This window comes from Corvus brachyrhynchos, unplaced genomic scaffold, assembly GCF_000691975.1.
Source record: "Corvus brachyrhynchos isolate BGI_N302 unplaced genomic scaffold, ASM69197v1 scaffold114, whole genome shotgun sequence".
NCBI lineage: Eukaryota > Metazoa > Chordata > Aves > Passeriformes > Corvidae > Corvus > Corvus brachyrhynchos.
The window spans coordinates 7,459,508-7,473,607 of NW_008238337.1; the positions used below are offsets into that span (position 1 = coordinate 7,459,508).

Sequence of the window (14,100 nt, forward strand, 5' to 3'; positions counted from 1 at the left end):
GGCGCGGCTCCTGCGCGGGGAGCGGGAGAGGAGGACAAGGGGCTGACATGCTGCCCAGCGGCTGCCGAGCGGTCTATTGAAGAGTTGGGAGGGTTTCCCCTCTTTATTTTTTAAAATTCTTTTAAAAAACATTTTTCTTTTTTTCTACGCCGCCTCCTTGAAGCTAGTAGCAGCAAGGAAAATAAGATGAGGACGGAGAAATAAGACGGAGATGGTGAGCAGATCGCTGGGTTGAGGGGATTGAATGAGGCTGCCGGGCTATTTTCTGAGAGGTTCTTGCAGGGTGTAGTACGTTTTGGGGTGATTTTGCATCACGATTCCGGGCTAGACTTCTTTGTTTGCTGAAGGTTGCTGGTTCAGGTTTAATAGCGTTCATCACTTTATTGTGAGATGCGCAACGAGGAGTTGATGTATGCGAATGCCTGAGTTACATGCGCAAGCCACACACACAAGCAACCCCTAAACAAACCAACGTTGTAATAATCCTGCAATATGATGGGCAGCTCTTGTCATGGAGGGAAGTCATTGCTCAGGTTATTTGTGGCATGCATAGGAGATGAGTCTCTTTGTAGCAAAGACCAAACAAAACTAACCCATTTCTTCACACATGCGAAATCCATTACAGACTTAAAAGCCAGAGTTAGGGGTTATTTTTTAATTTTCGCTTTCCCTGCAGTGTTGAGGACCACGGTTAAAATCTGACGTTTGTAGAAGTTGAAAAACTCTTTGAAATGTTCATTTCTAGTGAATATGGAATAGTAAAGACTGTCTTCCGTGCTTTCTCTCTTGTTTTTTTCATGTAGGCACTTGTTTGTGTATGTGAAAGGGGGAATTCTTATAACATGCACTTTGCTTGTTACGCTGTCGTGTTGTGCCTTTAGGTAGGTCACAATGCAAAACGTGATTCATAGCTTGTTAAAAAAACCCCAAAGCAGATTTTTTTTATCAAGTGAAGACCTGTTATCATACCAATAGCTTAAACCCTAAATACAAGTTTTGCGGGGGTGGGGGGGGGAGGGGTGGAAATAACCCTGCTGATTTTTATTAATGGAAATGCTTTATGGTAAAAAATCCTGCTTCTAAATGACAGAATATTGACATTGGCTCATTGTAACTTCCTGTGGATAGAGTGCTGCAATCTGCTGAATACACTAGTCCTTTAAAGGTCCATAAATTTAGACATATTTTGTTTACAAAATTGTGCAGGACTGCATGATGCAGTAGTAAAATCTGAAATTTTAGTGATTTTAGAGATGTTGCAAGGCCCTACAAAAGAAAAAAAATGCAGCTTCATATTAAATCTGCTATGGAAAAAAAAAGATTTGTTGTAATAAAGTAGTACAGGGTATGGATGGTGACTAAAGTAACTGCAAGGGCTGGAGAGTTTGGAGTTGGTATAGAAAAAATAAGTTGTGAACTATGTTGGGGTCTTCATGTCAGGTATTTGGATGGATGGCTCTTAAATTTATTTAAGCAGCGTCTCCGTCAATTCTTGTCTGAAATATTTAAATTATATGCTCCATTAGGCAGATGGTTTTATCTTCCCATTGCTTGGCTAAAGGAATGCATTAGGAAGCCAAGGTTTGGAAGAACAATAGTTTGACTGCATAGTTTCACTGCATGGTTTATCCTTGTGTATTGTTCAGAGATCATAGATTGTATTTTTTTTGACATTGGTGATCTTTATAAAGTGGATTTTGCTTATTTTATTTTTATGCCATAGTTGCTCTCAACATAAATATCTGAATTTCAATTAATATAACCATAATTTTGACTTACTATTTGGCTAAAATAGATGGAAAACAGTTCCCTTCTTAGAATTTAATCTATTAATTCAAAATCTCTGCAATTGATTTCAGTCTCAGAAAGTTTTTAATATTGGAAGAACCAGTAAGAGGTACAAATAGAGGGAGTTTCCCATTTTATTGAGTTAGGACACTGTACTAGAAATCGCAAAATTCCTGCCTTGTGCTTATACTTCAAATTTTGTACAAACTGTAGTTCAGATTAGATATCTTATCCTGAAGACCATCTGTATGCATGTTACAGTTATATAAAACTAAGCTTCTGTACTTGATTTTATGTAATGCAACACATTATATCTGCAGTGCTTTTGGTGGATCTTGGGTAGTGTCAGAATTGATACACTGCAAGGAAAACCTGTTAGAATTCTTGTGCTACCAGGTTTGTTGTTTGTTGCTCTTAATATTTTATTGTGTGAGTATAAATCATTGACACAAACATTTTAAACAAATGCTGTAGCAACTTAAGTGTGAGATGACATTTGGCTTGTGTCTTTCCAGTTTACCCAGAGTATGACAGTATTTTGTCAAGTGTGACGGCATCCTAATAGCCATCACAGTTACCTTCAAAGCAGTTAGGTCAAATTTTTTACTTTCTTGTCTGTCTCTACAGAATAAGGAGGGAAAGGCCAACTATAGGGTTACACCAATATGCATAGGGAAGGAATTTCACATGTGTTGCATGCAGTTACCTTATTCAGACTTCCTGTGTGTCTCCTGAAAATTAGCAATGAGATTTTTAAGATTAAAATCCACGTATTTCTAGAAAAAGTGTTCTTTCCATAATGCAAGACATTTAGAGTATACATATAATTTGACAAACACGTTTTCTTAGAGAAGGGCATCAGCGATACCATGGGTTTAAGCATTAAAATAAGAACAAGGAGATTTACAATTATTCTCTTAAATTTCAGGTAGGATGTGGTCTACCTGTGAGCTGAAGCAAGGCAGGTAACCACCTGAGCATCTGAGAAAAGAAGCAATCGATTTAGATAACGAAGTGGGTTTTAATTGCTTCAGCTAACTTGTGTAAAACTAAGCCAACCCCAAAAAACTGCGGTGTGTGCATTTTGTTCCCTGTTTGTCCTTTTCGCTCCTACCCTTGCATCTCACATGCAGACCAAAACAAACTGTAAAGCTACTTCTGGTGCAGTCTGCTGAGGTTCTAGAGGTCTACATTTTCTCCATTAGCTTGGGTCACATTTGTTTTAAATAGTATGTAAGAGAAACAGCTAGTTCTAGTGAACCAAGTTCTTTTTGTGACTGGTTTTGTGCAACGTTCTAAGAACAGACAGCTTAATTTAGTAATACCCAATCTTTTGAAAGCCTGACAGTCAACCCTCTGGCATTCACATTTTCAAGTAGCATTTGATGTGTTGTCTGTAAATGGCTAATCATTTCATAGTAAGTGGACAGCATCTATTACTCATCCTTAACTTATACAGACTGATCAAACAAAATAATATTTTGGAGTCCTGATGAGGCTCATTGATTGCCACTGTTTCAGGGTAGTCTGACATTTTGACCCACCAAAATAAATGCCTTTCTTGGAATATTGGTTAATCTTAGGGATAAAAAATGTTAGAGACACTGTAGGAATGTATATATAGGTGGCATTTTAAAATATTTTAATCTTTTGCAGAGAATGCAATTTAGTTAATGAAGCTCATACCTAGTTACTCCTCATTACTACAAAGAACATACAGTTTCTTAAAGTGTTGTCGTTACTGGGAGCTTACCACTGTTGGAAGGACTGCTTCTTTCTGAAAATAATGAATCTTAACTAAGGCAGCATGATACCCTTGAAGTGACTGGCTTTATTGATTTTTTTTTTTTTTTAACTGGTTACTTTATCAAAATCTGTAAAAATTGACACTGCACTTATATGTATTTTGCTTTGTAGTTACATGATTTTTGTCCCACCTAGATAAACATCTCTTTGAAGGGTATCTTGGTCTGATTCTGCAAGTCTTAATCCTCTATGATCAGCTGATGTTAATCACCATGAGATAAGTTGAGTGATTTTTGACTATGGTCAAATATATATGTCATATATTTTGACTCTTTAGAAAGAGTAAAATTGTAATATTTAGATAACAGATTCCAGACTGAGTGGTCCAAGGAAGTAATTTTCATCCACCTCTTGTGTGGTGGTGATGCTGCTGCTGGCAGTGTTACAAGGTACTGAGATCCATTGAGAACATATGGGCAGGGTTGTGCCTCTCTGTCTCACTCTCCAGTTTATATTGGACTGGGAAGACCTTTCTGTTCCTGAGCTACATGCAGTATGCTTCATCTCTTCAGATATGATGGCTTTCTTAGACAATTTGGGATATTTGTTCCATAAGGTCCTTGACTGGGTTGTCAAAATCTTCTGTGCATGCTTCAGTTGGTGTTATTTATAGTTATGCTTTTTCTGCATCTTGGAGCACAAGCATTTTGTTTCAGAAGCTGCGACAGGGTTTCCATGAGATACTGTGCAGATATACACCAGTGCACCACTAATCTATTAGCTTCTGATTTGTAGGTCAGGGAGGAATTGAGATTTTGCTATCTAAGCAGTATCACCTCTTTGCTGCTTCAGTGCTTACATGACATCTCAAGTTGGCTGAAGATTAAAAGGACACTGTCAAGGTATCTTTTGCAATTTCATTTTTATTATTTACTTTGTTTGCCTTGTTATTGCTGTCATAAGCCATTGGAGACTTGAGGTCTAGTGCCTTAGCAGCAGGCCTTTGTCCTCCAGAACAGGTACTGTTTAGCTGCTTGTGGTTTATTTAAGAGTTGTGAAGCACTTACTGTCTTCTGAAATGCATTACTGAAGAATTACAGCTTAAACATTGCAAGCAAGTGAGAGGGAAGAAGTGAGTAAATCAGTTTGGGGTAAGTCCTGAGATTTTGTCATTATGGTAAACTCAGAATATTTATTATTTTCCTAATTTCTTTCAGGACCTAGTAGTTTGGAGTGTAGCATTAGCCATCAGTGCTTCCTTTGCACGGTTTTCTGTGAGAGTGGGCTTTTGTTATCAATTGTTATAAATTCCAGGGGATTGATAACAAGACCTGCATTCTAATTGGATATAGTTGGAATTACCTGATGAAGTAATCTGTATAAGAATTCTTACACGTGCAGTGGTATTGACCAATTGAGTTGCTGGGCATATCTTTACAGGATCTGGGCTTTGTGTATCACAAATGCCTTTTTTCTGTTCTAAGCTTAGTTATCTTCCCCTCCTGTTTCTGCTCTCATAAAAGGAATGATCATGGGGGTTTTCTGTACAGAAAAATGTTGCCCTAACTTGTTCCTGTATGAAAAAGTCTTCTCTTAACTGATCAACATTCATTGCAGTGTAAAATTAGGGAAACTAGAGCTACTGTTTCCAGTAATTTAACTGCCTCTTCTTCATCTGCTCTGGTGGTGGAAGTCATACCTATGAGTTGGAATACCTCTGTGGAACCTTCTCATTACAGTAAATGTTCTCTGTTTAATTTAGGTTATGTAGTGATAAAATTTTAAGTAACTGCTATTCAGAACAGTGACAGAAGTGATGGCGCAGACTTTTTTTACTGCATTATCCTGTTGGTAAGAAACTGTATTGCAATGTTTCACTATCAACAGTGTCCATGGCTACTGGATTCACAGCTTGATGAGAGCTGAACGTATATAATGATATTGGATAATCTCATTTTTGCAGGTTTTAAATGGGAAAATTAAAATCTTTTTAACAGTATGCAGAGTAGCAAAGCTTGCAGAGATTGCCCAGAGGAAGGAAAATTGCAGTGACTTAATACATGGTTTATAAAGTGCAGGCTGTCTTGGGGAAGGAGAATCTGAGATGTGACAGTTAAGTTGGGGTAGCTACAGTAACTTCAGGCATGTCAATTAGAGGCCTGATTTAGAAAGGGCAGCCACTTCTGCATGTGGATTAAAACAGTGGATACAGACAGACTTCTCTGGAGGCTGATCCAGTCTGTGATGTTGAATCAAGTCTTCTAACTGGCACTTTGTGAGCATCTCTCTACTGAGTAGCAAATACAGGTGTTTTATGGAGACTAGCTTCCAAAATTAGGAATTTAAAAAAGTGAAATAATCTAACATTCCTTCTACAATTCTTAATCTGATGCAAAGAATCTTCAGTCATGTTCATCAGTAAAATGTCAATAACCACTCAAAAAACTTTGATTCAGTTTCGCATAACAGAACATGTATTCTCATGGTCCCAAGGTATTGAAAACTGTTATTGTATGCAGGATCCATAAATTTAGAAGTTTTCCTGAATGTTTAAGGCACACACTCTTTTGCCTGAATAAGTATCGCATTTGACTTTATTTTATCAATGTAATGTCAAGTGAAGTCTCAAACATGAACCTTAACTTAAACTGGCAGTGTTTTGCTTCTTTGCACCACGGGCTGGGTCATGCCATGCTGGTATAACTTCTCCTCGTATTTTTAGACTGGTTCTTTTTTAATTCAGTATGACAATACAAGTAGTGAGTTATTGATGGCAGCTAAAGTGAGACCATTATGACTGTAATCAATAACACACCTGCATAGAATAACAACTACTACCGGGGACATATTTTGTATTGATTCAGAAATTTATGCTGTCTCCACTACACCCAGTCTGCTACTTCCATAATTTATGTAATAAAATCTCTACCTTAGAGAAGCTGTTACTAAGTTAAATACCAAGAAATGATGACATATCAAGATGTAAATTACATATTGAAGATTTTACTACAAGCAGAAACATCACTTTCTAAATTCCTGTGGGTTCTGATTCAGGACCAAGGCACTTCCTTACGGCAGGCTGAAAGATAATGGAAGTCAAAACCTGTGTTCCCTCTCCTGAGGCAGTATTTTAGAGGTGGAGGGTAAGGCACTGTTTTTAATGTGGTGTGACGATGGAAGATTATCGAATTGTACAATCCATAAGTTTGAAACCTCTGTAGGTTACCACATTTTTTTTCCTATGTTTCATTGTGGTATGTTCTTGCAGGTGATAAACAGTCTTCAGCTTTTACAAACTACTTACTATGCTGATGGTGGGGTTTCTGAATCCCAACCCATGCTCGTCTATCTAGTCAAGGAAACAAATGCCTCATTTCATTTATGATGCCACAAACCACTTTCTGCTGTTTGAGAAGCAGTATGATAACTCCAATTTTTAGGAACTTTAGTATTTAAGGTACTGAAGAACTCATGTTAAACAGAACTGAAGCTTGCTACATACATATAAAAGGAACATGAAAGATTCTTGGTGATATTTATAAATTAATTGATACCTTGGCTGAGAGGTGTCTGTTAGGAATTTAGGCCCAAATTCTTAAAGTGATTTAGGCACCTAGTGCCTGTTAATTTCCATTGTATTTCTTTCCAATATTGTCACTGAAACCAAGGGTTTAGCTTTAGGAATCCTTTTAAAAGCTTAGATCACAGGTTTATAAACTTCCTTGACTTGTTTCTTTCAGGTTTGTGTGATTGTTACAGCTTTTTTTTTCAAATAAAGATGGATTAACTTGGTAAGATGTATTGACAGGTATATTTAAATTATTGCAACTATTTAAAAAATGCAGTTGTAGATCAGTTTAAGATAAAACATCAGTCACCACAGACTTAATGTAAAGAAGCTTTGAGCATAAAACTTGATTTTTGATGTCAGCATATATGACTATTTTTATACATTTGGATTTGAAAGACACAGTCATTCAAGAAACACAAGAATTCTATGGCCTTTCTCACCATGCTTGTTTAAAACTGCGCAGTTTCGAAGGCATTTAGTACATTCCCAAAACCTGAGAAAAGAATTGAGAGGTACATACAACTGCAGAGAGTTTCAAAATACAGAGTTTCCATTTACACTGTAGTAAACTGTGTAATTAGGTCCAATCTCCGGTGGAGATTGTGTAATTCAGAGAATATTGAACATCCCCACTTGCTTCAGGCTGTCTAGTGGACTATATTGCCCACAATTAAACAGATGAATGCACAAATAAGGATAGGCATCCTTCCATCCAGTTCTAGCTATATTTAGCAAATTCTTCTCATTTCCCTCTCTGTAGGAGGGTGATGTTGGTAATCTTAACATTGGCCAAGAGAACTGTCAGTGTCTTAAACTCTGCCCTACAAGGTGTTTTACTTTCCCATATTGTTTTCACCTTGTGTTTGCTCCCTTTCTTTTGGATTAACCGTTTCTATGTCCTAAATGAAAAATTTGCTTTGCATTGACCATCTGAATGTAGAAAGAAGTAGAAGGTCGTTCTCTGTGGCACAAGGGATTAGGAAGATATTGAAAGTTTCACAAGTTCAGTGTTCTGAAGTTTATTAAAGATACAACAAAGGCTGGGGAGCAATGCAAAGAAAACTCCTTTTTATGGAAACCGAAGGTGTAGATGGTGTAATTTTTTACGTTATTTTATGTGTCACTGTTTCAAGAACTACAATGACTCCTGTTAAAATGCAGTAGCCTATGTTGTATTACATTTAGGAAACACAGAATTGGGCTGAGAGAAATCCTATAATTGGCAGTAGACATTTTAAGCATAAATAAGACTATGGATTGGCTTATTATAGGTTTTATTTTTTTTGTACTGCAGGCTTACTACCTGTGCAGTAATGAGTAAATACTGCTCTGTTTTGAAGGTGCAGTGTTTAGCCAAAGAAACTGGCTACTGATCCTGGTAGTGAAAGAACTTAACAGGTGCCAAATGCAGATGTGTTTGTCGCAGTAATGCAGTTGGGAAGAGGAGGCTGTAGGGCAGATTTGGTGTATATGGGATTGTATTGTGTGGTTACACCAATGATGCAGAAAGCAAGGCCTGGGAGATTAAAGTAATGCAGAGTATAGTTTGTCATGGTACCACAAAAAGAGGGAAAGACTGATAAGAATTACAGGATAAGCCCAACTACTTCATGTGAAAAGAGGTTAAAGTCTAGGGGCAAGCAGCTGGTCTCACACAGGAGAGAGTGATATTTTAAAATTTTAAAAATTATTTTTTCTTTGAAGTACTAAGCCAACATATTTTAAAACTGTAAAAGCTTAGAAAACAGTAATACAGGTATTTCTGTTGTTTCAGAAGTAGACAAACTGTGGAGCTGTAATCTGTAGGAAAAGTACTGATCTTCTGAGAGTTTCTGATTCTGGTTGAAGATGTAAGGATAAACCATGTAGAGATTTCAGAAGCTTTAATGTCTACATACTAGTTCAATTAGGAAAACTAGAATTTCCCGTAGTGTCTGATTTAGATGCACTGTCTTCTGTCTGTAATCTGTTAAGTAATATCTGCATGTACCCATGAGACTGCTATACAGAGGATATAATTATTTTGTTTACCATTTTGAGATTGATGTGAATGGAATCAATACCAGTTACTTTGCTTTTCATTACTGAAGGCATCTGAAATGTTGACCAACCGTATCTTCCTTGTGTCAAACAGATCACAAAGCCCTTATATACACACCATTTGACCTTCTAGGACATTCTTCAAAGAACTGACAGGCTTAGCATGTCACTTTTTTCCTCACTTGAAGAAATTAAATCTAATTAGGAGGATCCTACTAATACAATGTAGATACAGATTACAGGTGCACAGTGTGTGTGGAGAGTCCAGAATGAAAATAGCTGTAATGAAGAAGCCGGGGGAGGGGGAAGGCCCTGAAATAGGCTGACTTAATTATCAGTCTTGTACTCTAAAATAGGAGACTTTAGTAGCTGCACTGATTTAAAACATTTACAGCAAGTTGGAAAATTTTGTTGGGGAGAAATCTCTCGGTGTATTTTCTTCTAGAGAATATAAAATGAGAAAGGCATTATGCACAAATGCAACAGTTGCACAATTTTAGTATTAGTGATTAACACCTGATATTTATTTCTCTCTTCTTCACCCAGGTGTAGTTTGACTGGGTACCCCTGAATTACTTACTTGTTTTTAGAGTGGAAGCACAAACAGAATTGACTTCTCCTTGGGAAACCTTTGACATTTCACTGGCTGTTAGTGTTGTCCTCCTTAACAGCAAATGTCACTTGAGACTTTTGTAATAGAGAAGAAAAAAAAAATGCTTGTGCATGCTTGTCATTTCACATGAAATCAAGTGACTGATTTCTGATAGAAATCTCAAGAGTATTGAGTCCATAAAAGTTTCTCTCAGATCCCCCTCAGAAATAACTGGGTTTTGCACATATTTTTTGAGGCAAGGAGTGTTAATAGTGGATTTTCTGAGAAACTGTTTAAAATACTTTTGATACTATAAAATTGAGAGAAACTTCTGAGTATGTACAAGACAAAATCTGCTGGTTTAAAGTAGGTGTAATATCTGGGACTAAAAAAAAAAAGTGAGCTTGTTTTGTGTGTCCTTGTGTGACTGGGGAATCTAGAGCAGTCATTGGAAGAAGAAGGAATCCAGCTCTCTGCATTATTGGACCCAGAGGCCATACTGTGTGATTACTAATGCATGCAGGCATGGTCAATAAATTTCATGGTTATACATCTCATTGTCATTTTTGAAGCTCATTGATTTAAGCAGCTCACGCTGATTAAGAATACTACAACAGGCAGCACAGCCTTATACGCTGACAGGTACAAAGTGGAGGAGTCTTATTTCAATCAAAAACTGAGGAAAAATTTGCTGTTAAGTGTGAACTGAATGCTGGAGCAAGTTGGCCAGAGATTGTGGAGATCATATTCCTGGAGATTTTCAAAACCTGACTGGAAAAGATCCTGAGCAACTTGCTCAAACTGACTCTGCTGTGAGCAGGAGGGTTGCCAGGTGATATCCAGGGGTGTTTCCAATCTCAGCTGTTCTGTGTCTACGGTGCAAAAACCAGAAAGTAGTTCCAGGGTTGCAAGACAATCTCCCTTTATGTTTCTCCCCAGTGGGGATAAGCCAACAGTGACTCTCCCCTCGCCTGTGCTGGTTGTGAAGGGGGAGCTGGATGGACAGAGCTGAGTCAGGCTGGGATGTGGCTGCAGGTCTGAGGGCGCCATTAGCAGCTGCATTTATGAGACCACAGTTTGTGTTTTTTAACCAGCTTGGTTGTATCTATTTAAATTAACATTTAAGGTCAAACTTCTGCCATTAGTGCAATAAAGAATTTTAAGAGGTTTATTCAAATTTAAGTGCTTCCACTGTCACTTTATACAGCTGGCTTCAAAGCATTTTGACTTACATTGAACATAATCTTCTAATGAGTTTTGTTTTTGCCAGGAGATACATGTTTCTTCCATTATCTTGTTTGCTTCTATTTGTACTTTGTGAGTAATATTTGCATTTACTTTTCTACAGTACCATGTTGGTAACAGCAGCAGGAAGCCATAGTTAGCTCAGCTGGAACATTTTGGCCTCTGGAGTTCTTGTTACTGCATTCAGAGTAAGAAATAACTGCCTGCTTATCTTTGCTTATATTTGGATACTCTCATCCCCTTTTTTGTTCAATATTCCTTTATTGGTTAGACATAAGACAGCTGGTAAGAATAGTAAATCCAAGTTGATTGTAACAGATTTTGTGTGACATTGGCATGTCTGTAACTAGGAAGATGAAAACAATGTGCAGTGAATATTTTGGACAAACTGAAAGAATTTGCTGAAATAATTCATAATTGTCCTGCCTGCTAGACTGGATAAACAAAGTGAAAATTATTTCCCTTTATTTGTGCACATTTTTGAAGAGCCTCAGAATTGCTGTGATGGTGTATTGAGCTGTATTTCTGCTCAGTGCTTTTTTGTGGACATATTTCGTGTTACCTGTAACTTCCATCAGTGCAGTCTTCCTGTGGAGAACATTTCCTGTGGCTGGACTGGGAGAGCTGTGTTCAGTTTGCACCTCATCAACTGGTCTGCATTAAAGCACCTTGAAGACATATTTGTAATATTAAAATAAAGGTGCTTAGCCTTTGTTTAAAATACTGTCTCTCTGGAAGCAGGTTACCTAATGAGCATGTTTTACTCATCTCATGGGGACAAAGCCTGAGCTGTTAAATTTGTGGCAGCAAAATGAAACAATTTTTGAACCAAGTCATCATTTTCAGCATCAATAGAAGGTCATGCCCTTGTCAGCTGGCATTGGTTCTGCATAAGGTTCCAGTCAGAATTGGCTGCCTTATGCTTAGAGCTGCTCTTTAAGAGACCTTCACCCGTCACTCTGTTTGGAGCTGCTGCCGTGGTGGGTCTATTGAATATTTATGAGACTTATTACGAGACTTCTTCTTGCAGTCAAGAGTGTAGACTTGTTAGTTCTCGTCTGGCAGAATGAAGTTTGTTCAAGCTCATGAAAGACTCTACTTCCATCATTTCTTCTCTGCTTACTGTTGTGTGTTAAGCCATGATACTGATTTAAGTTCAAAATATAACTCCACTTGTACTACTACAGTAGTTTCAAGGTTGGCTTGGTTCCTGAGAAATTCAGACCTTGCGGGACCTAGAGTTTGGCAGACTAAACTTTTTAAACAAGGTTATGAGTGAAGGCTGGAAAGCTTGTTCTCTTGCTCTGCTGCTTGATTTAACTAATGTTTTACTCAGCTGTAGTGTATAGAGATACCCAAAGTCACACTGAATCCTCACCCCTTGCAATTTTAAGAATACGACATTGCAAAAAGTTAGGGATCTGTTTTAATAGTAGGTGATTGTTCTCATCAGAAATTTTTACAGTATGCTTGAATTTCTCTTCCCATAAGCATCTTCAGATGATGGAAAGAGATGAATTTTTAATCAGATGTAAATTACCGGAATGTCAAAGGCACTTTTTGAGCAAAGTTGCTCACAAAAGAGAAGAAGTTATAACATACATAAATGTAAGTTATAGATAATTACAGTTTCTGCCTGAACTCTTCTCAGGTCTTACAGGCATATGTAGGTAGCAGGGTATCCAGATTTGTAGCTCAAGTGATACATTGCTTTATTGAAAACTTACATTAAATCAGCTTACTGTCAACTTCTGCTTTTCTTGCATCATCATTAAGAAATTCACTGATTATTTGCTTTTTTTTAAATATGCCATAATTTTCCACTTGTTTTGAGAGTAGAAGCTTTTAAAATGGCTCATACAGGATTGACATATTCAATTAAAAATAATTTTAGAAGTGCAGTTTAGGATTTATTGCAATGTTTTAAAATTTTATCAAGCTACTAGTGGCATTTTTTAATACATTTTTTAATAAGTATTGTCCTGTTGATGTCTGTTTAATATTATTTCTGCTTATTATTATAACTGCATTTTTTTTGGATTAGAGGAAATTGTGTGTTCATTTTATTCTTTGGAAAAATGTTTTTAAAAGGGCAAGCATTGGCAAGATTTTGCTTCTGACCTCTGGATTGAATTGCTCATCAGGCAAAGTCTGAATTGCTAATAAAAATGAAACTTTTGAGGAAAATTCTTGCCTGGGGTTGGATTTGTACTGATTCAACACATTTTTTATGATTATACCATCTCCCTCCATGCTGTTTCTGGAACAACATGACCCTTTTAATGAATTTCATTTTGTGACAAACTGAATTCCCATGTACGTGCTCTACTTGCTTGTGTGTTTTGTGTTTGTGATGCGGTTTCTCCTTTGTTCTGCAGCACTTAAAAGCATTTACTTGTCAAGAGTTGAAGATAAATAAAGCATCATGTTAGTAATTAGCTAAATTTTCGTTGTGTCATCCTAAAGGCAATGGAATTACTGTATCAAGACATAGTGTTGTCTTACAATTTGTAAATTGTGAAATGAAACATAAAATTTACCATGGAAGGTGACGACATGTGGGGAGAAGATACGGATTTTTGGAGGCAGCCAAATGCTGACTTGCTTACAAGAATTGTGGGACAAACCCCAAAGTCTTCCTTCATAAAAGCAGTCTGCAGGTAGTTGTGTTCGTATTTCTTAGATGACTTAAAAAATCAGTTTCTTAGACATAAGAAGCTGTTTTTCCCACTGAGTGCACTTACATCCTTTGTGGATCTGAGTGTTAGTCAGTTTTTCTCTGGTGTTAGTGGGTTCAGATGAGGCCTTGTGGGTGAGCACTCTTCATCCAGAACAGTAAACCCCCTCCCCCTCAACAAAACAACCCCTAATTATTTGTGATATTCATTACTTAAATCACTGCTGTAAATCCCTCTATGTCAGTGTGGCTGTCCTACAAATCCAGTGTAGCCAGCAGTAGAAGGGCCAATGGTCAGTGGTGCTTTGGCATTGTAGTGCTGTAGCTATACTTGGGCATTTATTGATTGATTGATATATTTATATAATATATTTATATATAATACTTATATATTTTTTCCTCTGTGTCTGCCCAATATGTAGTGATAATCAAGAATTATAT

The 14,100-nt window shown here is 37.2% G+C and overlaps 1 protein-coding gene across 1 annotated transcript in view; it reads left to right on the top strand.

Moving 5' to 3' along the window:
- The first annotated feature begins 12 nt into the window (after positions 1-12).
- Positions 13-14,100, top strand: part of ARVCF (armadillo repeat gene deleted in velocardiofacial syndrome) — a 259,690-nt gene continuing 245,602 nt past the window's right edge. The window contains exon 1 of the mRNA XM_017734735.1: positions 13-214. The gene's annotated coding sequence lies outside the window, so the exon portion shown is untranslated. The remainder of the gene's footprint in view (positions 215-14,100) is intronic.